Here is a 26,071-nt window from a genome sequence, read left to right on the forward strand (position 1 = left end):
TCATCTGATGAGGGAGCAGTGCTCTGAAAGTTTGTGATTTCAAGTAAACCTATGGCAATAATAGAGATTTTGATGAAATGGCTTTTTGCGGCTCACTGACATAATCCATTTTCTGTCTTCCATGTTGGCTTCCATTCATTTTAGTCATACTCATCATATCTTGACTCTTCTTGAAGTTTTTAATTTGACACTTCCTACCACTTCTTAGAATATAAAAGCTTCTACGGTTCACAGATGTTTGCCACTGACGCAATCACTTTTGTTTAAGTAGCTACATCACTTTAAAATGAACCTGTGACCTTAGGTTTCCTTAATTTGCTTATTCTCCTCCCAACATAGTGATGCTCATTGAATAAGGTACTAGCAGCTAAGACAACTTATTTAAGTAATAAATATGTTAGCCAAGCTTGTAAAATACAGTACAGCTCTTCATTTTGATGATGTATGTAACAGCCCATACTCGAGACTTCTAAAGCTCACCACATGCCCTGTCAATTTAGTTCAACATTCTACTCGCTTTATTGATTACAGTTCTAAAATGACTGAACATGGTTGCTCTGCCTCCCATCACTTGCAGGGCTCTTTGTCTAGCCTAGTTATTATTATTTTTAACCTTGGCACTATTTTCTTTAAGTCTCATGCATTTTATCTGATATCCTTTCAGCATCTCCTTGAATGTGATAGCTCAACAACTTTCTGTCTGTGTACTTTTGTCTGCCTCACATTTCAAGTAATGGTGATTTATCTTTCATTCTGTGAAGAATACTTTGCCATGCGTAAGGATATCCACTATGATGTGGAGGTTTTAATTTATTTATAATTGCTGACATCAGCATTTTGTGCTGCCTCATCTCAAAATCTGTTAAAGTCATGGACCTGGGTAATAATTAACTACTTGTACCAATTCAACTAGTGTTTATATTTTTTGGCAGAATTTTTGCAGGTGCTTTCCAATTGTTTGCTCAGTTTTTTAAGCCATTCTAATACAGAGCTCGAGAAAGCACACAAGATTGAAGTTAATTAAAATTTCTAGTTCGGTGGCAGTTGATAAAGCCCAAAATTTATGATGTCAACCAAGTCAAGCACACCTCAAGCAGACATTGCATGGTCGTTCTCCATGGAGACCCAGCTGCAAACATGACCATAGAATGTATTTTCTACAGTATTTTCTAGCTGATACCTGTCATAAGCAGATTTCATGCATGATGCATCTTACGCATTTTGGATTATTTTCTTATCGCTTATTCACTTTGTGCTGATTTTGATATTATTTTCTCTGGCATAGGCTCTAACTTGCGGGCTGCCAGCTTTCCTCTCATGACATTTGTAACCTCCTTCAGCAGCACAAGTCCCTTCCTAAATTATCCATTCTTCTTCAGAAATGTGTGGAATATCTCTCCTTTACCTCATTAGTAGTTACCCACTCAGCAATGTGGACCCTAGGTTTGAATTTCACCCTAAATCTCTCTGTATCTCTCCCTCATTGCTTTCTCAAAACCCACTACTTCAATAAAGCTTTTAATCATCCCTTTTTACTTTGGGCTTTTGAAGTATCTTGGTATGATTTTCTTTATTAAAGGAGGTATCTAAATGCATGACACTGTTGCAGATTTACAGGAACAGATACGAACAAATTTCAGAGCAATGTTTGAGTCTGTGCCTTCCAACCCAACATGTTGCTTGAAAAGAAATGCAAGCCTCCTATTTGTTTTTCCTTTTTATCGATGTGACTCTGCTTCTATTTGTGCCTGGATTCTCACATTCTTGAAATATTTATGCATTTGGGGTCAAATTTATAAATTAGCACTGCTGCCACAGACCTTTGCATGGCAGGAGTAAGAATCAGTAATACAAAGTGGAGGGTATCAGGCATTGCACAACTTTCTGTTGATTAAAATTAATAGATATAATGTCATGGATGTATTCTGGTCCCCGGGAAGTTGCTCTTAATTAATAGAAATTGGTTAGCATCGGCTTAGAGAAGAAAAATCCTGCCTGATCAAGTTTCTTTTATTTTGATGTTTTCTGTAACATGTTTAATTATACTTTCAGAAAACCGCTGATAACGTTCCAAATGAAAGATTTATGTTTCTAAAAAATTAAGAGCACTTCATGTACATGAGCCAGCACTTTTATCTTTGAAAGTGTTCTCCCTTATACATTTTTTACTCCATGAGTTATTTGGCCAAAGAATTTAAGGCACATATTCCACATCCAACTTCTTCAGTGCATCTTTAATACAATCAATTTTCTTGCTTTTTTGTAGTTATTTCCATTTAAACTTATCATTGTAATATTATAATTCCCTGTTCCTTCACACTGGAATCATAAGCTGTCAAATTATAATTGTGGTTACTAGTACTTAGCTGTGTTCAACATTCAACGTTTTCTCTGTGTTCATTAACTTTGTGTTGCAACTCTACTAATTTGTGATTGTATTTCCCTTCTGTTTATTTAATTCTGTATAAACAACTTAGAGAATAATACCTTAAAGTACTAGGTTGCTATAATGCAGGCAGGGATATGAACTGATTGATCAATAGGCTAATTTTAAATATAGTGACAAAGCCAAAATTTAAAATATAGATCATCTTTCACATAAGCGATAACAATAATTAATCATTTATTAAAAGAACTCAATACTTAGGCCTCTGTAACAATATTGTTGTACTAGAAAATATGTTGGTAGCTGCCACACCAGATGCATATAGCTGAATTATATTTAAGTCTGTGAACTGATCTATGTATAAAGGAAACTACTGTGCTGATTACAGACCTGTAACCATACACTGAAAACCTTTCTCAGGTCTGATCCACACTGGTACACATTAACTGAACATGGGATTAGAATGTGATTAGGGTAAAACCAGAAAGTGCTGGAGTGGCATGGTGGCTCAGTAGTTAGCACTGCTGCCTCAAAGCGCCAGCAGCTCGGGTTTGATTCCACCTTTGGGTGACTGTCTGTGTGGAGTTTGCACATTTTCCCCGTGTCTGTGTGGGTTTCCTCCCACGATCCAAAGATGTGCAGGCTAGGTGGATTGGCCACACTAAATTGCCCATAGTGTCTGGGGATGGGTCTGGGTGGGATACTCTGAGGGTTGGTGTGGACTTGTTGGACAAAAGGACCTGTTTCTATAAGAGAAACTCAGCAGGTCTGGCAGCATCTGTGGTAACAGAAACTAAGTTAACATTTTGAGTTCATTATGAATCTTCTTTGGAACTCAATTTTGGGTCAATAAATGAGTTAATTGACTGGGTAGGTATAAAATGGGCATGAATTGAAATTGATTCTGAAACACAGGTAATATAATTGTGGAGGATAAAGCAAAAATGTAATATGAATGATTTGCTGATGGAAAAAAATACGTTCAGTGGTGTGTAAAAGCATCTCTGGATATATAAAAAAAAGTAAACAGAACTGATGAGAACTAGAATAGGGGAATTAGCGGGCATAAAAGCTGTAAGCATGACCATGTAATAAAATCTATCCACCCAAAAAAGATATCTTGTTTTGCATCTCACTGACTGGCTTGAATCACAGTTGACATTGGTAGTAGAGAATGTCTACCTGAAAGCGAAGATTAGAAACACAGGGCTGAATATTCCCATTTTCAATTCAAGTGATTTGTCTTGTGAAATTCAGGCAGCAAGTCCACCATAGCTTGGAGAAACTTTTCGAATGCCATCTCCCACTCTTTCCCTCATTATTTATGTACCCTGTGTGCATTTCTCAGGCAATGGTATGGCATGGGGTGGCAGAAGTGGTCTTCTTTGCTGGGACATTTCAATATTCATGTCACTGATGCTATAAAGAGAAGAAGAGCATGACCACTCATGTACAGATGGAGAGACCTCAACCAACCCAGCAGACATCATTGTGTTTTGTTCTGTCACTCTTGCATTAACACTAGTGAGAATGCATTCTCAGTCTGCATCAGCTTTTATCTCCCATGCATAACTAACTTCTTCTCTCCTCTTATGTAGACACTAGCAAGACCCAATGAACCACAGCAAGGTAGTTAGCACCACAGACCATCAGCTCAACTTCCATCTCTGAGTATGGACCCATTCAACCCTCCCAAGTAGCCCAGCAAGGCTTCAGCCTCTATTAGCTCAGAGAATTCCACCTTGCTGGGTGCTTTTTCTAGTTTTGACTTGGAAGCACAATCTGGTGAGCTCTGCATTGACACATCTCCTCAGCTTGTAAAGGAAAATATATCCCACATCTTTGGAACTCAGTGAACTGCCGAGACCAGTCACCTCCTCAGCCCCAGGCTGAAGGCCTGTTCTCGGCTATTACTGACTTTGTCAAACTGTGCAAAGAGACACAGAGCTACAAAGTAGGTTTGCCAGAGTCATTTGTTAAGCTGGATCAAAGGGTGGAGAATTCCACTAAAATCTTCAATGTACAGGCTCTGGCATCCATCAAGTTGGCTGTCTCCATGGACTGCTTGGTGTTTGCCATAGTGCACCAGTTGGAAAATCCAACTTCTGGAGTCAACACTTCAACATTGAGTCATACAGTCATACACCACAGATACAGACCCTTCGTCCAACCAGTCCATGCCGACCATAATCCCAAACTAAACTCATCCCACCTGCCTGTGCTTGGCCCATATCCCTCCAAACATTTCTTAATCATGTACTGATCTAAATGTCTTTTGGTGGGTTCTGCTTTGTGATCCATAATTTGGTGATGTTTGGGTGGTTCGAATCACCCCCAGATCCTTGATTCAGTTAATGGACTTATTTAGGGAATGTGAAATGAAAAAGGCAGAGACAGGTGTTTCAGAACAAAAGAATCTCTGCATGTATTAATTACAAAAAGGTAAGCATAATACAAGAAATAAAGGTAAATGCAATAAAACAGTGAAATTAAAACAATCATGCAGAAGACAGTAATTAAATACACTATTAAATCAAATACAGATTAAACACTATTAGGACCTAAACAACATTTTTAATCACAGACACTTTAATCAGGCTTCCTACTCTTGGGGTTCCCTGCACTGTCACCACCCACCTTCCCCTCCCTGCTAGCTCGGTTGGATACTTTGGGATCTTGAGAAAATAAGCTCATCACTGGGGATAAACGCGATTTTGAAATACAGCTGGCCGTTCCCGCTTGCCATTGCTAGTGCTTCGATGAAGACTTCGAACGGTGTAGGGCTTCAGTCTGGGTTGAGTCCACTGATGCGGTTGGATGCATTTTGGATTTATCGGGTGAGTACTTGGATTTCCTTACTTTCTGGTGGTTATGCGGGCCGGATGTGTCTGAGGGCCTTGTGGTGTCAGTCAGGTTGGTGGTTTTTGGAGATTGTCCGTTCTTAGGTCTGCTGGTCGTGGTCGCTTGCTGTTGGTTCCCTGGTACAGAACAGACCTGTGTTGGTAGGTCTCGGAAATGCTGTCGGGATCCCTCTTCTGGAGGTGGCTTTTGGGATCCCTCTAGGGGCGGAGTCTCTTTTGGTGAGATTGGGGTCTGCAATTGTACTAATTGTGAGCCCCTTACCTTCATGCCAAATCTGCACTCGCTATTGTGTTATTGATGTTCCCTTTGGGGTCAGTTGGCTTCCTGACAGTTAGGAGTATGTGTGAATGTATTTTGATTAAAGTTGAATGCACTATATCTGTTTGAAAGAATATTGATTGAAGTTGAACGTCCAGACATTCCAAGATGTCTGGGTTCATAGCTCTAGGTGGAAAAGGTTACTTCCGGTCTAGGTCGGGTTGATTGTTCTCCTAGAGTCGAGGTGTGAGTTGCGTGTTCGGGCTGAACCTTGGTTTCAAGCAGCCACCTCTGTTACTGTGCATTTTCTTCAGAGCTCAACACAGCTGCCTTTTCTCACTTTTAAAAATGTTGAAAAATCCAGGGTTTTGTTTCAGTATTTTAGATAATGGGGATTTTTGCTCAATCCTACACTTTTAAAAGTTGTAATTGCACCTGTATCTACCACTTCCTCTGGAAGTTCATTCCACACCCGAACAACACTCTGTGTAAAAAAATTCTCCCTTGTGTCTTTTATAAGTTTTTCTCCCCTCACCTTAAAAATATGCCCCCAGGTCTTGAAATCTCCCACCCTAGGGAAAAGACAACTGCCAGTCACCTTATCTTTACCCCTCATTATTTTATAAACCTCTATAAGGACTTCAGCACTTTCAAGTTCTGAAGAGACATGCTGGATTCAAAATGTTAACTCTATTTCTCTCTCCACAGATGCTGCTGGGCCTACTGAGTTTCTCCAGCATTCTGTGTGTTTGTTGAAGAACACTCCGTGTGCTGGATATGTGCAGTGACCTGCACTCTTGTAGCCATCGGTGCTGAGCATCAAGGTGAGAAGTAACTCCAATCCAGCTGCACCTTCCTCTCAGTGAGATTGGGTGATCATGTCAGGCAACCATAGGAAGGAGGAGTGATCCTAGAAACTTCCACACAGGACACATAAGAGGCCCTACCCCTGCAACTTCACCTCTGCCTGTGATCCCAAAGTCAGTTGTAGTTCAAGCTATGGAATGTTAGTCTGTATCTGGGCAGAGCTACTCAGCAAACGAGGACCCTCTGTTCCAGTTAACCCTTAATTATTCATTTCCATTACAGACCTCAGGTTGGGGCTGAATAGCTGGATTTGGGTGAGCCACCTGACCTATTTTATGTGCCCCCACACCAACTAGTGAGGTGAGCCTGGCTGAGGTGAACAAGCTGTGGTTCCTTATAGAGAAGGTGTTGGAGACATGGAGGTAATGCAAATTATGAGGGTCAAAGCCATTCAGCCCATCGAAGTAGAGGTAAACTCATACAACAGAATCATTTGATGTGCAAGGAGCCCTTCCTAACTGCGGTATCACCATGGGATCTACAAGACTTTGGCTCCAAAGAGCTCTGGCATGCCTCAGAGAGGACAGATTCTATTGAACTGATGACTTCTGCACTCAGTGGGGTTTTGCATGGGTTCTCTACCAGCACCAAAATGTTGCTGAGACTCTAAAATAGTCCTAATCACTGCACTAAGATTCATATTTAGCTGGCCTCCATGCAATGGACGGGTGATCCTAACCCTAGCCTGGCAAAGGGAATAGTGCTCACTGGTGAGAATGCAAAGGCTCTCTACTGTAGGTCCAAACCATAGGCTAGGAAAATTCAGCAAAATGTGACACTTGAAAACTCATAATATAGAAACATAACCACTGGCATGAAAAGATCTTTTTTTCAATTTAGCCCCCAACAGCACATAACGTCTTGGTGAAACACTCAACAGCATGAACATATTTATTTCTCCAATAGTTACTCTTTTAAATCATTCCATGAAAATCTAGTTTTCAATGTTTCTCTTGCAGATACTGATCAACTTGAACATTTCCAAAATATTCGACTTCTGGTTAAAACAGGGGGCTGGAGGAAAATAGTTATGGAAAAAATATTTTCAAACACTTTTTAGATGCTCTCTTTAGTTTGTAATTTTATTTTTCTTCCAACATAAAATTGATGATTGTACCTTTCATGTTAGTTACTTTTCCCTCATAATACTACACAGTCCCAGAAGAAAAAGTGCAATATGTAAAATTGTTAATAAATATCGTAATGGTCCATAAAAATAATTTTGTTGAACAGCATTTATAAAAGAAATGATATTATATTATAGCATTTCCTTTTCCTATGTACATCCATTTTTATAATTAAATACTTGACCATTTGAAATATAACCCTTTATTAAGTTAAATCCACTTTCTACATTTGCTGCTTTACACTTTACTTGAACATTAATAGCAGCTAGGAAACACAGGAATTGTCACCATCCATCTGCTCTTAACTCTGATTGCTAGTATCTATCACTTTCTCAGCCCTAATTCACTTTTCCCTCCAGTATCAATTAATTCCACAATAGCATTAAACAGCCAGCAGCAATTTAGAGGAAAGAATGATTAAACAATACACTGCATAAATTGAAGTCCTTTTAATTGCTGAGATAGCAATATCTGACATCTGGCAATATCTTTGGAAGATGCATTTAATTTAGAGCATGAAATAACAGATGCCAAGAATTATACACACAATCACCCAGCAAGAAAACTAACTAACCTCTCTATGGTTTGTTCTTGTCTTTCCATAATTGAAGAAAAATGAACAGCTAAGCAGTTATTTATTAATAGTTTGGATCTAATCAGGTTTTTGGAAAATCTTTATTCTTCGATGTTTAAAATCTATGATGATGAAAATAAGAGAACATTTTCAGGTATCCTGATGGACCACATTGATACTTACTTCCATTGTACCAAGTGTGCTGATGTGAGTTGAATTTCTAGCAAGCAATGCTGGATTGAAAGAAAATTACAGGCCACAGTTGATTAGAGTTACTTAAATGATCAAGATTTTACAAAGGTAACTGTTAATATGACCCACGCATCTGAAAATTAGGACTATTTGCTTGCCCACATGTTTTGCACCCTAAGGTCTATTTTAGTTTCTACAATGCAAAACGGTGGCTGCTACAAATGCACTGGCATCATACTGGTTAAACAGCAAACATTCCTAGCTTCCTCCTGTAAATTTGGCATCATGGAATACTGTCCATCTTGAAAGAAGCAATTTTAGAATTAAATCTCAGCAATGGGTTTAACAGAGAAAGTTGATTGTCTCAAGCACCATTTGATGGCATTACTGGGATTTGAACTCATTTCCAACAGTTTAAAGGGTTTTAAAGGCTGACTGATGTTGTTCTTTTTTATTTGACTTTTTAAAGGTGCTCAGGGATGTGTTTTGTAATAGGCACAGGTCATGGTGAGCATTTTTATGACTTTTGATCTAACTTCATGGTCAAGTCATGTACATACGTGAAAAAAGAATCGATTACAAGAAAACATGTTCCAGATTGTGTTTGAAAAGCAAAATTTAAATAGGAGCAGAAGTAGGCCAGTCCATCAGGGAGTAAAAAAGCTACTTGGGCAGAATTGGAACAATAGTGACAAGGAAAGATAAAACGCATTGGAAAATGCCACAACTTGGATTTCCCAAGAGGTGAAGCCTGAAAAATAAGCAGAATGTTTGTATAATTATTTAGCATCAATATTTACAAAAGAAAAAGAGGTTAGTATGCCAGAACTCCCAAGGAAAGTAATACTGAATCAAGAGCAACGCTGCCCAAAATCAACAGAAGCAAAAGAATAATACTGAAGAGCAAAACGCACTAAAAAGTGACAAATCCTCAGGGTCAGATTGTTTCCATCCAAGGCTTTTAAAGGAAATAGTTGACATTGCAAATTCCTTAAACTATTAAATACCAACATTCCCTTGATTTGGTATATTACTTCAGATTGTAAAATTGTGGATGTTATTATAGTAGTTAGGATTAATTTGAAAGGGAAATGGGGAATTTATAGATAACTTTGTCTAACCTTGCTGTCATTGATTCTATTAAGGATAAGATAATGAGCACTTTGAAAACTTTCAGCAGATCAGAGATAACAAGTAAGGTATTATAAATAGCCAAGCCGAAGGAACTTTTAAAGGAATCATTAACATAATGGACAGCAGAATGTCTGTGGATGCTATTCATAAGGATTTACAAAGGCATGTGATACAATAGCTCATAGGAAACTGTCAACTAAAAATGATGTTCACACAATTGAAGGTAAATATTGACCCAGTTAGGAAATTGGCTGTGGGGACGGAGACAGCGAGTAGCAAAGATCAACAGGTACTCAATTGGCAAATGTGATTAACACAACTATGACAAAACCCCACCACCCACAACTACACATTCCCTTACCCTTTACATTCCTGGGCCTAAACTTTCTACAATGGACACCCACCAACACTCCCACCCCACCAGGACCTGATATTCTTCTTCACTCCTGGATTTGATTTACCTCCACTCAGGACCAGACACCCTCCTCAGGATCTGACACCCAGCTCTCCTCTTTGGGTCCAATATATCCTTCTACCCCCAAGTCCTAACATTTGCCCCTCTGTTGGTCAAAACACCTTTATCTCTCCAAAGAGGTGACAACATTTCTTCTCTGCTGCTGGATAAGACATGCCCCTCTCCCCCAGTGGGACCCAACATACTTCCTCCACCAATGCCTGACCATACAACCACCTCTCTCTCCTCCTGGGACTCAATACTCCCTTCACTCTTGCAAAATCCATATCTGCCTCCTGACTGGGCCCGATTTTTCCACCCACCTGACCTACCCTAAATACCCAATGACTTAGCTTTCTTGCCTTGTGCCCTGGCAGTCCACCCTCCTGCATCCTAATTACTGCACCCTACTTAGCAATTTAGCAAGAATAGCTGGCTTGGGACCCTATGCACCTGACACCATTTGAAACCTAGCACCCTACCAACCTGGCAAGCTACCCACATTTTTTCAATTCGTTCATGGGACATGGGCGTCATTGACTAGGCCAGCATTTATTGCCCATCTGTAGTTGCCCTTGAGAATGTGATTGTGATCCGCCTTCTTGAACCGCTGCAGTCCCCATGAAATGGGTTAACCCACAATGCCCATAGGGAGGGAATTTCAAGATTTAGGTCCAGTGCAAATGAAGGAAAAGCGACAAAAACAGATGTTGCTGGAAACGCTCAGCAGGTCTGGCAGAATCTGTGAAAAAAAATCAGTGTTAATGTTTCAGGTCCGGTGACCCTTCCGCATGATGGTAGCTAGGAAAGTGTTGGTTTATATGTAGAAGATAAGGGGGTGTGTGTAAGGAGTAAACCATAGGTGGGGATAGAGCCCAAGGAGGAAGAAGAACAGTTGGACAGACAAAGGAATGAATAATGATCTGGCTAGGAGAGTAAATAGCTGTTAATGGAGAATGTTAGTGACTAACAATAGGAACAGCAATATATTTCCAAGTCAGGATGGTTAGTGGCTTGGAGGACAACTTGCTGTTTCCATGTATCTGTTGCTCTTGTCCTTGTAAGCGGCGGGAGTCCAGGAGGAAGTGCGAGGGCAGCCTGGGAAGGTAAGCTTTTCAATTAAAGAAGTCTTACCTCGCGTGACTCCATTTTTGGAGTGAGTAAGTGAGGTAATATATTTGGGCGGTTGCTTTACCCGAAACACTACCTAAGTAATGTCTCCCACCCATCCTCCTCCTCTAACCAAAAAAAAAGGTTCTGAGTGCTGATTTGGTAAGGCTACGAGTATTTTTTTTAATAGTCTGTTTGGGAATTCAGAACAGTGGGAATGGACGTTAGGGCAGTTGCATGCTCCTCCTGTAGCATGTGGGAGGTAAGGGTCACCACTGACTTCATCTGCGGGAAGTGCACCCAACTCCAGCTCCTCGGAAACCGTGTTAGGGAACTGGAGCTGGGGCTGGATGAACTTCGGATCATTCGGGAGGCTGAGGAGGTAATTGAGAGGAGTTACAGGGAGGTAGTCACACCTCAGGCACAGGAAAAAAGTAGATGGGTTACAGTCAGGGGACGGAAAGGGAACAGGCAGACAGTGCAGGGATCCCCTGTGGCCGTTCCCCTCAAAAACAAGTATACCTTTTTGGATACAGTTGGGGGGGGCGACTTACCAGTGGTAAGCCATGGGCTACAGGTCTCTGGCATAGAGTCTGTCCCTGTTGCTCAGAATGGAAGGGGGGAGAGGAGGAGAGCATTAGTCATTGGGGGCTCCATAGTTAGGGGGACAGGTAGGAGATTCTGTGGGAACGAGAGAGACTCGCGGTTGGTGTGTTGCCTCCCAGGTGCCGGGGTCCGTGATGTCTCGGATCGTGTTTTCCGGATCCTTAAGGGGGAGGGGGAGCAGCCCCAAGTCGTGGTCCACATAGGCACCAACGACATAGGTAGGAAAAGGGATGGCGATGTAAGGCAGAAATTCAAGGAGCTAGGGTGGAAATTTAGAGCTAGAACAAACAGAGTTGTTATCCCTGGTTTGTTACCCATGCCATGTGCTAGCGAGGCGAGGAATAGGGAGAGAGAGCAGTTGAACACGTGGCTACAGGGATGGTGCAGGAGGGAGGGATTCAGATACCTGGATAATTGGGGCTCATTCTGGGGTAGGTGGGACCTCTACAAATGGGATGGTCTACACCTGAACCAGAGGGGTACCAATATCCTGGGGGGGGGGAAATTTGCTAATGTTCTTCGGGAGGGTTTAAACTAATTCAGCAGGGGGATGGGAACCTGAATTGTAGCTCTAGTGTACAGGAGGTTGAGAGTAGTGAGGTCATGAATAAGGTTTCAAGGTTGCAGGAGTGTACCGGCAGGCAGGAAGGTGGTTTGAAGTGTGTCTACTTCAATGCCAGGAGCATCCGGAATAAGGTGGGTGAACTTGCAGCATGGGTTGGTACCTGGGACTTTGATGTTGTGGCCATTTCGGAGACATGGATAGAGCAGGGACAGGAATGGTTGTTGCAGGTTCCGGGGTTTAGATGTTTCAGTGAGATCAGGGAAGGTGGTAAAAGAGGGGGAGGTGTGGCATTGTTAGTCAAGGACAGTATTACGGTGGCAGAAAGGACGTTTGATGAGGACTCCTCTACTGAGGTGGTATGGGCTGAGGTTAGAAACAGGAAAGGAGAGGTCACCCTGTTGGCAGTTTTCTATAGGCCTCCGAAAAGTTCCAGAGATGTAGAGGAAAAGATTGCAAAGATGATTCTGGAGAGGAGCGAAAGTAACGGTAGTTGTTATGGGGGACTTTAACTTTCCAAATATTGACTGGAAACGCTATAGTTTGAGTACTTTAGATGGATCAGTTTTTGTCCAATATGTGCAGGAGGGTTTCCTGACACAGTATGTAGATAGGCCAACAAGAGGCGAGGCCACATTGGATTTGGTACTGGGTAATGAACCAGGCCAGGTGTTAGATTTGGAGGTAGGTGAGCACTTTGGTGATAGTGACCACAATTCAGTTATGTTTACTTTAGCGATGGAAAGGGATAGGTATATACCGCAGGGCAAGAGTTATAGCTGGCGGAAAGGCAATTATGAGGTGATTAGGCAAGATTCAGGATGCATAGGATGGAGAAGGAAACTGCAGGGGCTGGGCACAATTGAAATGTGGAGCTTGTTCAAGGAACAGCTACTGCGTGTCCTTGAGAAGTACGTACCTGTCAGGCAGGGAGGAAGTGGTCGAGCGAGGGAACCGTGGTTTACTAAAGAAGTTGAATCTCTTGTCAAGAGGAAGAAGGAGGCTTATGTAGAGATGAGGCGTGAAGGCTCAGTTAGGGCGCTTGAGAGTTACAAGTTAGCCAGGAAGGACCTAAAGAGAGAGCTGAGAAGAGCCAGGAGGGAACATGAGAAGTCTTTAGCAGGTAGGATCAAGGAAAACCCTAAAGCTTTCTATAGGTATGTCAGGAATAAAAGAATGACTAGAGTAAGATTAGGGCCAGTCAAGGACAGTAGTGGGAAGTTGTGCCTGGCATCCGAAGAGATAGGAGAGGCGCTAAATGAATATTTTTCGTCAGTATTCACACAGGAAAAAGACAATGTTGTCGAGGAGAATACTGAGATACAGGCTATTCGACTAGACGGGATTGAGGTTCATAAGTAGGAGGTGTTAGCAATTCTGGAAGGTGTGAAAGTAGATAAGTCTCCTGGGCCAGATGGGATTTATCCTAGGATTCTCTGGGAAGCTAGAGAGGAGATTGCTGAGCCTTTGGCTTTGATCTTTATGTCGTCATTGTCTACAGGAATAGTGCCAGAAGACTGGAGACGAGCAAATGTTGTCCCCTTGTTCAAGAAGGGGAGTAGAGACAACCCTGGTAATTATAGACCAGTGAGCCTTACTTCGGTTGTGGGTAAAGTGTTGGGAAGGATTATAAGAGATAGGATTTATAATCATCTAGAAAGGAATAATTTGAGTAGGGATAGTCAACAAGGTTTTGTGAAGGGTAGGTTGTGCCTCACAAACCTTCTTGAGTTCTTTGAGAAGGTGACCAAACAGGTGGATGAGGGTAAAGCAGTTGATGTGGTGTATATGGATTTCAGTAAAGCATTTGATAAGGTTCCCCATGGTAGGCTATTGCAGAAAATACGGAGGCATGGAATTGAGGGTGATTTAGCGGTTTGGATCAGAAATTGGCTAGCTGTAAGAAGACAGAGGGTGGTGGTTGATGGGAAATGTTCATCCTGGAGTTCAGTTACCAGTGGTGTACCTCAAGGATTGGTTTTGGGGTCACTGCTGTTTGTCATTTTTATAAATGACCTGGATGAGGGCGTAGAAAGATGGGTTAGTAAATTTGCGGATGACACCAAAGTCGGTGGAGTTGTGGATAGTGTGGAAGGATGTTGCAGGTTACAGAGGGACATAGATAAGCTGCAGAGCTGGGCTGAGAGGTGGCAAATGGAGTTTAATGTGGAAAAGTGTGAGGTGATTCACTTTGGAAGGAGTAACAGGAATACAGAGTACTGGGCTTATGGTAAGATTCTTGGTAGTGTGGATGAGCAGAGAGATCTCGGTGTCCATGTGCATAGATCCCTGAAAGTTGTCACCCAGGTTGATAGGGTTGTTAAGAAGGCATACGGTGTGTTAGGTTTTATTGGTAGAGGGATTGAGTTTCGGAGCCATGAGGTCATGTTGCAGCTGTACAAAACTCTGGTGCGGCCGCACTTGGAGTATTGCGTATAGTTCTGGTCGCCACATTATCGGAAGGATGTGGAAGCATTGGAAAGGGTGCAGAGGAGATTTACCAGGATGTTGCCTGGTATGGAGGGAAGGTCTTATGAGGAAAGGCTGAGGGACTTGAGGCTGTTTTCGTTAGAGAGAAGAAGGTTAAGAGGTGACTTAATAGAGACATACAAGATGATCAGAGGATTAGATAGGGTGGACAGTGGGAGCCTTTTTCCTCGGATGGTGATGGCTAGCACGAGGGGACATAGCTTTAAATTGAGGGGTGATAGATATAGGACAGATGTCAGAGGTAGGTTCTTTACTCAGAGAGTAGTAAGGGTGTGGAATGCCCTGCCTGCAAAAGTAGTAGACTCGCCAACTTTAAGGGCATTTAAATGGTCATTGGATAAACATATGGATGATAACGGAATAGTTTAGGTTAGATGGACTTCAGATTGGTTTCACAGGTCAGCGCAACATCGAGGGCTGAAGGGCTTGTACTGCGCTGTAATGTTCTATGTTCTATGTTCTATGTTCTAATTGGAAGTGATTATGAGTTTGGAAGGTGCAAAATCTATAGGTGAATTTTGTAGTGCATCTTGTAGACCATATACATTGCTGCCACTGAGCGTTGGTGGTGGATGAAGTGGGTGCTTGTGGATGTGGTGTCAGTCAAGGGGCTTGCTTTGTCCTGGATGGTGTCAAGCTTCTTGAATGTTGTTGGAGTTGCAACCATCCAGGCAAGTGGGAAGTATTCCAGCTCACTTCTGACTTGTACCTTGTAGATGATGCACAGTCTTTGAGGAATCAGGAGGTGACTTACTCGTTGCAATATTTCTAGCTCTGACCTGCTCTTGCAGTCACAGTGCTTATGTGGAGAGTTGAGTTGAGTTTCTGGTCAATGGTAACTGCAAGGGTATTGATACTGGGAGATTCAGTGATGGCAACACCAATGAATGTCAAGGGGTGGTGGTTAGATTGTCTCTTGTTGGAAATGGTCATGGCCTGGCATTTGTGTGGCTGACTGTTACTTGCCATGTCAGCCCAAACAACATTCCCAGCTGATACATTAACCCTACCCTTACCTTACAGATGTATCCTTTCATAAGAGCTCTCAAAGTGGCTTCTTGTGCCGATGGACATTTAAATTACAAAATATGACAATTACTGCAGTGAAAAAGAGGGTGTGGTTTGCCTTCCCCGACTATCCTGCACTACAAGATCACTGTTGTTGAGGAATGCTTCACACTTCAACTCTGATTCCCGTGGCAGAAATAACGAGTCCTTCTTGAAAGTAAAAATGTAGGAACTGAGAGGCCACTCCTTGAAAAATCCGATCCATTATATAAACCAGCTCCAGATCTTTGAGAAGTGAAATTAGGAAATACTTCTGCATAGAAATGATAGTAAAAATTTAGAACTCATCTTTAAGTGGCTATTGATGTACATTTTAAATCTGACTTTGGTACATTTTTGCTGTTATCTAAAGGCATTAAGACCAAACAAGCACAAGTTGGTATATGGAGTTAAAGTATGGATTAGCCAAGCTCATAGACTAAAAGGGGGAGTCTCTAAATGGTGCTTGCATACTCTGATGTTCAACAAGAGCAGATTGGTATAATTATTTGGATTTTCTCCATATCCTCTTCATGATCTAATATTTTGGTGACTTAATAAATGTGTTAATCCAGTGTCAAAATCTAAAAGATAAAGAGAGTGTATTGAATAATATTGTCACAATTGCAGTATAATCAGTGAATCATCTGAGGAACTTTAAAAAATTAACAAAATTGTCAGTTACCATCTGACGAGCAAAAATTTCTTTGATGCCTAATCCTTAGCAAGGATATTAACTTATTATTTTCTTCTAACTAATTCCCCTGATGTCCATGGAAAAGTCAAAAATTTCTGATATTTAATGGAAGGAATGAAAGAGTCAATCATTGAGGGCCACCAGTTGTCAATCAATGGACAGAAAACAACATAAGCTGAAGACTGGAAGAACTTCTGAAGAAGTGATAAACATTGTTGTTTTCAACATTTCAGCGACATCTCCTAGAGCTAAACAGATCTCTGACCAAAATTACACCGACCTCTCCGATATCATGCTTTCGCAGGGAGTCTTGCTTCACAACACATCAGAAAACCTGGTGCCTTTTTTTTTGCAACAAATTTCTGATGTACGTTCCCATTAGATGAGGCTTTCGATTTGTTGCCCAAAATCAGACAAAAAAGAAAGCAACATGTAAATGTAATTGTGGAGAAAGAAAACAAAAAGCACACTGAATCTTATGTATTTTTGGCCAAGTTTCTGATTTTGTTGAGTTTAATGGAGGGTTTTTCTCTTCAAGGTTTAGCAAGTTTACTCACTCCATCTTACCTCTGCAGCATCACTCTCACTTGTTCCTAGCATCATTCCCCCATCTGCCATTCCTTGCTTAACTGGGCACTTCCTGGATGTTTCTCGACAAGCCAGCATTCATGCAATGCTTGAAAAGCCACTGTATACCCAAACAAACATTGGCAATCTGATAATGGCACAGAGGATGAACTTACTCAGACCGCGAACAATGTGGGCTGTGGTGAGAAATATTGGAGATTTGTATGAGAAGTTAAATAGCAAGAGCAACAAGTTACATTTTCTAAGTTTTCAGATACCAAGTCAAGATTCTCACTCGTGAGTGAAGAGAGGCCTTTAATCCAGGATTATCCATCATTATTACCATTGTTATTACTTAATCCTGCCTCATTCATATGCACTTTAGTTTTCTTCCAGCTAGAAACCTGATGCCAAGAATTCCTGAAATGAAAGTTAGAATAGGTATTTAGCAATTCCAGCTCGAATGGACGTGAATTAGACATGTGGCACCAATCTCACAGGGCAGACCCCATGGCAGTGGCCATACACTCCACATCCACAGACACTGGCACTTAACATGTACTAATCTCATGGCATCCTCCAACCCACTTTCCGTAAGCTTCCGCACTTTAATGCTCATTTTGGAGCAAAGCAAACAAAAATATAACAAAAAGCTCTGAACGAATCAATGGAAAAATATTGAAAACGTAAAATAAAACTGAAAAAGCTAAGGCAAGAAGCCGCTCACCAACACCCCAGCACCCCCGCCACCCCCGACCCAAGGACAAAGGAAATGGAGCAAATAGACAAAAAGAAACAGCAGATTCAGGTCTGAAATTAAAATAAATATAGACCAGACTGCTTTACAATTGAAAACAGAAAAAGGAGAAACTATCACAGTGAATAGCATCCCCACCTGAAATGTTGCCCTGCCTATTCTCCCTCAAGATGCCAAAAGACCATCCAGATCACCAGGACTCCAGTTTCGTATAGAAAATCAGACATAACAGTTTGACCTTGAGGGTATTAAAATCAATATTTAGACAAGAGAGTTGCAAGTGCCCAGGTTAATAATGAGACATTAAATAATTTTATCAGTCGGTCTGTTTGTTGAGGAGCCTCATTTTCCAGCAATGCACGTTGAAAATTTGGGAATTCCCTGCCATAGTATTAGTTGTCTTGAAGAAGCTAACCACTTAAGCAGATAGAAAAGGAATCCAATCCAGTTGTTGGAGATGCCAGAAGTCTTGGTTATGTGAGTGATATCCTGGCCAATTATTATCACAATCCTGTGAAGCCTTGAATTTCCTGTTCTAATTCCAAGGAGTCATCTTCACCCATTCTCAGCATATAATGTCTTCTCCTAATGGGCAACTAATCAGGAACGTGAAGATGAAGACGAGAAAGAGTTGGGTGAAGAAGCTTCTTTTAATGCTCTATGGAGATGATATAATATTGTTGAAAATGTTGATGAAAAAAAGGAATGAAAAGAACCAGGGCTTACAACAGATCCTAAGCAAAAGATGGTCCCATATCCTGAGGAAGGATCAGCAGGCCCAAAATATTAACTCTGATTTTTCTTCACAGATGCTGCCAATCCTGCTGAGCTTTCCAGCAACTTCTGTTTTTGTTCCTGATTTACAGCATCCACATTTCTTTTGTTTTTTTATGGTCCCATACTCCTTTGACCCATTTCCTTCAACAATATCACTTCTGTTACTTGCTTTCATCACCCCTCTTATCAGGGGTTGCTTGATTAGCCCCGCATTTACCTCCTTAAAATTCACTCCTTCTATTACCATGCACAATGGCCATAGTAAATAATATCTAAAAGATATGCTGTTAAAACTCACTGAGGCTCCTTTCACAGCACCTTCCAAGCTCACAGCCTTTACCAATAGATGGATAAGGGCAGCAGACACATGGGAGGACCTCCACCTGTAAGTTTCCATCTAGGCCACACACTACCTTGACTTGCAACTGTATTGCTATTCCTTCACTGTTGCTGGGTCAACTTCCTGGAACTCCAATCTTAATAGCAGTAAGGATACACTTACACTACATAGACTGTAAATGCTCAAGAAGGTGTCTCACTATCAGCTACGCAAGAGCAATTTCTGATGGGCAACAATTGCTCACCAAGTTAATGATGTCCAAATCTTGTGAAAGAATTTTTTAATGAAGCCTTTCACCTGGAGAAATTAGATCGTGTAAGCACTGATGATTTAAAGAACACAAACGAACTGGAGGAGTGGTATGTGAGAATGTGACACCTTCCCAGCAGAAACTAAGAACAAGGCTGCCCAGAGTCACAGAAATGAAAACACATGGGCTTACATGGCACTCAACATGCATTTACATGTCCATAGAGGCTGTGATTTTAATCTGAAGCAATTAATAAGCAAACTGATTCATGTCTACAGCTCATATTTGTGGTAAGGTCAGGGAGGTATTTTCCACCTTGTAGCCAGTGTGGTTGCTCTATAACTCAGAGTGGTCCGAGGACTAGTAAATGCCTCTTTCCCCATATAAACATCTCCTAATCAGCCTGTCAACAAAGAATAAATTGAATGGACCCCTGCTTAGCAAGCAGCATGCAGTCTGTTGTCCTTGAGATCATACAGGATTTGATAGCTGCCAATAGAATAATCAACCCTTTGATCAGTGGGAAAACAGATTCAGGCTTGTTAGAATGCTAACAGCTGGAATGGGCCTGCTTAAGGCTGCCAATCTACAAAGCAGCAGCATGTGCTCTTCCCCTTCAGGAAACTACACATATGGCACATATGAGAATGCCAAGGCAGGAGGTCAAGTGATGTAGCCTGCCGAGATTCTTTCGCTGGATCCAGTAAGAGGAAGGTCTCCTTCATCCTATAAAACCTATTAACTTCGAAATTAACCATGCACTTTTTGAAATAACAACCTTCAGGTTGAATTTATAAGAAGCACTCTAACAGAAGAAAGAACAGGACATTTAAACATGTTTGCTTTGAATGAGTGGGGAACTCGTGTTCCTTGATTATTTAAAATATTTAAGAAGGTGCAAAGCACAGGAATTTCCAACTAGATGACACATATCTGAAAATTGCAGGGAATTTCCTGTTAAGGCAGAAGAAAATGCCCCTTTAAGATGTCTATCACTTTTCAGTCACAAATTGAACAGTGACGTGTATCGTCATTGCAGCAGACATTGGGTCTCTGATTTCTTCCCAGACAAAGATTTTAGGAAGGTAGTCTTCATTGGTTGCCGGCTGACCGGTAGCTAGTCAAGCAGATTCTACCACCTGTGGGTGCAAAGGAAGGTGTATTTGCTGCTGTGTACACAAATGGACATATGCTTCTTCTTTTCTACATCATGCTAGCTCTTTGCTCAGTCTGAAAGGTATTTGCAGCACTCCTGATCTAGCATCAGAGGGCATCGTGATCTATAGCCTACATTTCCCACTAGCGATGTGAAACACAGAGAGAGATTTCTTCAGGGAATTTCTGCAACATTTGAATGGGGCACTTCTGTTCTAATTATCAGTGAGCTGGCCTTACAACACAATCTTGAGCAGGCAGTCAGGCCAGCCTAATGTTGTTGGCTTTCCAGGAAGTTGGTCAGTGATATTGGCTGTTTCCAGGATCTCAATATTTACGATCTGGTCTGGTCAGTGAATCTTGCATTGCAAAAGTGTACTGGAGGAATCCTCTGGAAGGTGCATATCTCATGACTCTACTCCAAATAGGAGGATGGGGAATACTTAAGCTTAATGCACTTTGAGCTTGTTCTAAGCTGTAAGGCTGTAGTTGTTCCAAACTCATTTGTATACTCTGCCAAAAATGCTGTTTGCCATAGAAAACCTAGTGACCATTTCCTTGTCTGAGGTGGCATCAAAACAAGGTCACACAAATAGCTAAATTGCTTGACACCATTCAGCCCAGTTCCCTCAATGACATTACTTGGTGGCCTGTATTCTTCAACTGTCTTTCAGCTGATTTTTTTTTCATTTAAAGAGTTGTGCCACCTTAGAAAACTGTGTTGTCACGACCATAGATCAGAACACCAAATGCTACGCACATTTTTAACTTGTAATGTCAAAATGTGTTTTTTTTAAGAGAATTCTGATACAGCCAAAAATGGCTGTGGATGTAAATTGAGTGTTGTCATGAGAGAGAGATCACAGAATTTCACACCTACAAATGTGAAGGGAACTTCAAACAATTGTCATTCAAAGGAGGAAGATGCAAATCAAAACTCTGGACTATGATCACTTGTGACTATAAAGATATAGAAGGGCCGATGACCTCCTGCTCAACAGCAACCACTATATATTTTGAAAAATACTCAAGGGCAGTAGCTGAAAAGATAGTACAAATTTTACCAAAGTGTATGAGTGGGACTGAATACTCTCATGTGTACTAGATTGGGTTTGAGCGTTAGTATGCTGTGATGGTCACAGTTGAAGGACTAAAACAGTTAAAAAAGGAAACAGGACAATGAAGTGACACTCTCTCATCCTCAAAGTTGGTATTCAATCGTAGTCAAAAAGAATCAGTACTACAGAATCTCAACCAATCTGGAAATCTAAGGATTATGAAGTCAACTCCAATGACTAATGGTGAGGTTACTGGTAATCTCCACTGCAATGGCTGCAATATTCTACTGCCCAATTTTCACAAACAATTTGGAGACTGATGTGTTTATTTTTCTTTTATCTTTTTGGACTCATGTTATTGTTAATCTGAATGTAAGTTGAGTTACTCACCTTTCTTGCATTTAGTAATTAATTAACTCTGCTTTTTTCTAAATTCAAGGAAACCTGGTAACATTGAAGCAAAATACTATGGATGCTGGAAATTTGAAACAAAAACAGAATATGCCAGAGATGCTCAACAGGTCTGAGGAGAGATAAACAGAGTTAACATTTCGAATTTGATATGATTTCTTCAGAAATGGACTCCTTTTAAAACACAAGTTCATTTGGGTCTTAGGTATTCACACTGGAAGGGCCTCTTTATAAATTAACCTTGCTGCAACCAACCAAGGAAGTGGGTGAATAAAGAATGGGAGCTGGTCATCTTCCTCACACAGGAGCTTAACAGCTTGGACCCGTTTCCATCAGGTAACGTAATGAATTGGGGAAATTCCCTTGCAGTCTGGTCATAACAGTATTCTTGCCCATTGCAGGGCTGACTGATTCTGGGCTAGGAAAGGGCTAGAAACTCATCACTGTAAGGCCCACAGACCTCATCCCACTGGAAATTCAGAGGGAATTTAAGATATTGTTTTTTATGGATAATTTTTCCATGCTGATTTACATGAAACTGCTTCACCATGACTAGAAATCTAAGGTTTTCAAGAACGTTTTTCTCTGAGGAAGGGTCACCAAACCCAAAACTTAACTCTGATTTTTCTTCACAGATGGTGACAGACCTGCTTAGCCTTTCCAGCATCTTCTGTTTTTGTTCCTGATTTACAGCATCCTGAGTTCTTTCGGTTTTTATTGTGTCTTTTTCTTGTGGTTAGCCAGCTGAACAAAGTGTACTTGATGAATTGGTCTTTTTGCTGCCAGTAGATCTTGGATTTCCTCGTCATTCAACGAACCAGGCACTGTCCTTTCTGAAACTAATGACTTCAATGGAAGTATCCAACACTGCAGCTTTGCTGTGTTCCCATACTACTTCTGGAGCAGACTCAGCATGTGAGGTCATGATGTTCCAGTTTGGTCTGTAAGGTTGTTTGTATCTATGTGTGGATGATGAGATCAGCGGATTACTGACTTAGCTTTTCTTTGACGCATTGCCTTTAGGTCTGTACTGGAGCTTAAGCTTGAAATATAAGTTCAGTTTTGAGTGAATGAACTGGTGTTTTTTCTGACTGCGTATGACTGTAGATTGCAGGACAACCTTTACATCTCACTCGTGCATCAGAATGTAGTCCATCAGGTGCTGATGTTTACAGTAGAGATGCAGCCACATGTTCTTTATGTTGAAAGGAAGTGTTGGTGGTGTTCAGCTGTTTCTCTGCACATAATACCAAGAGTAGGCATTATTTCCATTGCAAATTCCAATTCCATTGATTCCGAGCAAACCTCTATTTGAAAACCCAATGTAGCCCATCCATCATAGAAGGACGATTATCAAAGGGCACAGAAAATATCAACTAGTTAAACTAACCATGAAAAACTCAGAAAGGCTGCATTAAAGAGGAAGAAAACATGTCAATTTACAGGAAATCCAATATTTGGTGTACAGAATGCTACACATTGATGACACACAATTTAAAAAGTTTAAAGCGATTTTTGGAAAGCTACTCAGAACATCTTACTTCAGATCAAGCACTTGGGCAAGGAGGCTAGTGTGGAATCATAGTGGTCTCATAAGCTGTCAGGATGTTAGAGGGAGGATGACATTTGTACATGAGTAACTTAGATCAAAAGCTTTGTAATCTCCCTGGTAACTCAAGCAATCCATCATCCAAGCTTCTTCAAGTGCAGTGAAAAGCCAATAACAACTGATGTTGGCAAAAGATCACTTTTCAGTCATTATCAGTTATTCTTGCTACATTGGACAGCAGGTTTCTGTCTCACCTATCCTGCCATCATAATATACATTGAATTTAATGACTTTTTGACAGCATCACACAACGCAATTGGAGAAGGCAGCAAACTCAAGCAGAAAGAGTAGTGCAATCATTACGTGACAGAAACCCAATGAAAACTGATGGGTCTCAAAAACGACTGTTGCACTTATTTCCCAAACTTACTGCAAAATACAAGTAAATGTATGACTTTTACGCTTTCCTTGAAAGTGCTCCCCTTTACAAATTTCATATTATGCAATAAACTTGGGTGCAGGACTCTGTATACTGTGTCACAATGCTTCTCTTTTCTCCTTGTCAGTCCCTGTCTGTAGATGTGAATTTTCATTTCAACTCATTAAGTAATAGATAAAATGTTTCAGTTGCTTAATTATTTCAGGTAACAGACCTTTGATACATATCTATAGAAAGTTACAAAGAAACTTTACTGTAAAGATTACAATATCAGACAGGCATACCTAGGAAAGAAAACACCCATTTTTGTATATGTATTTTCCTAATATCCAATAGTAAACCCCTCTGGAACTTGATATCAAGTCTCCTGGCTCAGAGGAAAAGACATTATGTGCTGCATATCTAAGAGCTCTTCCCATTTGTTTTTTTTGTTATATAGTCTGAAGTGCTATCCCATACAACCAAATAGTTTTCCCACCACCAAATCACCTGTGGCAATTTTCACCTGTTAACACCACCATTAAATTACCCGTGTTTCCAATTGTTCAATTTTCAATACAATACTCTTCATACCCATAAGTGCTCTCATACACAAAGGAAAATTTTTCTTTCCCATTACCAAAACATCCATGATATATTTTTTCATCCATCAACCACCAGCAGTAAATCACCGTGTTTCCAATTGAATTATTTACATGCAAAGCCCATTAAGGGCTACTCGCTTTGTCTTAAAAAGGGACATTTCAATGAAAATCAGGTGAGTTCTGCCATGACTAACTGCATCCTCACTGCGATTTGGATTATTTTACTGTAAGTTTATGATTCTTTTAGGTGTATCTCTGGTAATAGGTATATTACTGAATTATAGAGGGACATCTATTACCAGCAATAATAGAAAAGATTACTTGCGGCTATTGAAAATTACTCAATCATCAAGAGTCCCAAAGTTTGGTTATAAACATGCCACATTACTGAAGCATCAGGATAAAGACAAGCTTAATACTTTTATTGGAAAAGGCAGAATTCTGCAATCACATGCTCCCACTGCAGAGCCAAGAATGGCAAGCTGCTGATCAGTGCGCGGAACAGATTATTACAGTGTTTCATTGTCTGTTCAATTACGTTTAAGCACAAAACCACAAACAGAAGCAACTAATGTAATCCTATTTCTGTGTACAATTTAATGGTCAGCTGTTTTTGGATGCCCTGTTTATACATGCTGTTAAACTAGAGTAAATCAAGCAAGGCAAACAAAAACAAAACAAAGAAAGATCTGGTAAGTGTGATATTAGTGTCAGAGAAACATTAATCATCACTCACTACCCACAACACAAACAAGACCAGAAGTTTGGGGGGAAGAGTGAAGTAATTTTTAAAAATCGTAACCTTAAACCTATGTCCAACTTTAGTTCCAATTTTAATGGAATTTGTTAAAGGGCAGGCAATGCATCCATTTCCAGAAGTTTGGTCAAGCAGAAAAACTTCTATGAAGGTTGTGAGGCTCCATTTTACAGGATCTTTTAAAATCCATGGAGGCTATTTGTTCAGAGTTTGAGGATTGCTGGCAGGTAAAATAAGGCAAGAAAGGCCAGTTACATGAGGAAAGGGAATTTACAGCGCTGCATGTGGTCCAGAAGGGGCAGGTCTACTTTTTCGTTAAGCTCAACAGGTTAACCTCAATTAGATCCTATTGTACAAAGATAGGACCATATTGTTTGAGTTAAAGGTTCTAAAAGAGTTAATGTTTGATCCATACTGAGCTCCGCCGAGTCTGATGATATCAGACAGCCTCTGGATGGAGCTGGTACCGTCTCCTGATGGAAGTATATGTGTCTTTTCTATCCCTTGTTTATAATAGTTAATGTGTCTAAGGGTTACTGTAACTTGCATATTGTTATTGAAATATGACAAACTGGATTTTGTTATTTAAATCAAGAATCTCTTTTCCTGAGACTTACTCGTGGTCCATCCTCCACCGCAAAGTTCTGAACACACCCTAACACTAACATCGGAAGGAGGATTGATGACAGCACTCTATCCTAAACACAAGCCACTGTAATCTGTACTCATGTGTTGCATTATATTTTAAAATGGTAGCAGTGGTTTACATTGTTGCTTATTATAACAGTCCACATTGAACTGAGTAACAAAAAGCAAAAATAAGTAAAAATGCTTAAATGGGGCTAAGATTATAGATAAAACAATAAGTGCATTCTAATGATCATGGCAATATAACCTCATTTGGGAAGCATCGGGTTCAATGTCAAGTAAACATAATTATTTAGTGTCAGGCATTCATGTCATTAATAGCTTACTCAGTGATGAAAAAGAAATCATGAGGGCAATTGGGATACCAGTGTCCATGGCAGAGGGTAAAAAGTGCAGGAGAAAGTACAAAGTAG

At 40.7% G+C, this 26,071-nt stretch overlaps 1 long non-coding RNA gene across 2 annotated transcripts in view; it reads left to right on the forward strand.

Annotated features, from left to right (window-relative positions):
- Positions 1 to 5,133: 5,133 nt before the first annotated feature.
- Positions 5,134 to 26,071, forward strand: part of LOC125483036 — a 70,292-nt gene continuing 49,354 nt past the window's right edge. The window contains exons 1-3 of one of the 2 annotated variants that reach the window (XR_007262037.1): positions 5,134 to 5,223; positions 6,215 to 6,330; positions 7,333 to 7,569. This is a non-coding gene — a long non-coding RNA (uncharacterized LOC125483036). Of the gene's footprint in view, positions 5,224 to 6,214; positions 6,331 to 7,332; positions 7,570 to 26,071 lie in introns of those variants that run through there. The other variant, XR_007262036.1, reaches the window with a different exon arrangement.

This window comes from Rhincodon typus, chromosome 4 (genome assembly GCF_021869965.1).
Source record: "Rhincodon typus isolate 14 chromosome 4, sRhiTyp1.1, whole genome shotgun sequence".
Taxonomy (NCBI): Eukaryota; Metazoa; Chordata; class Chondrichthyes; order Orectolobiformes; family Rhincodontidae; genus Rhincodon; species Rhincodon typus.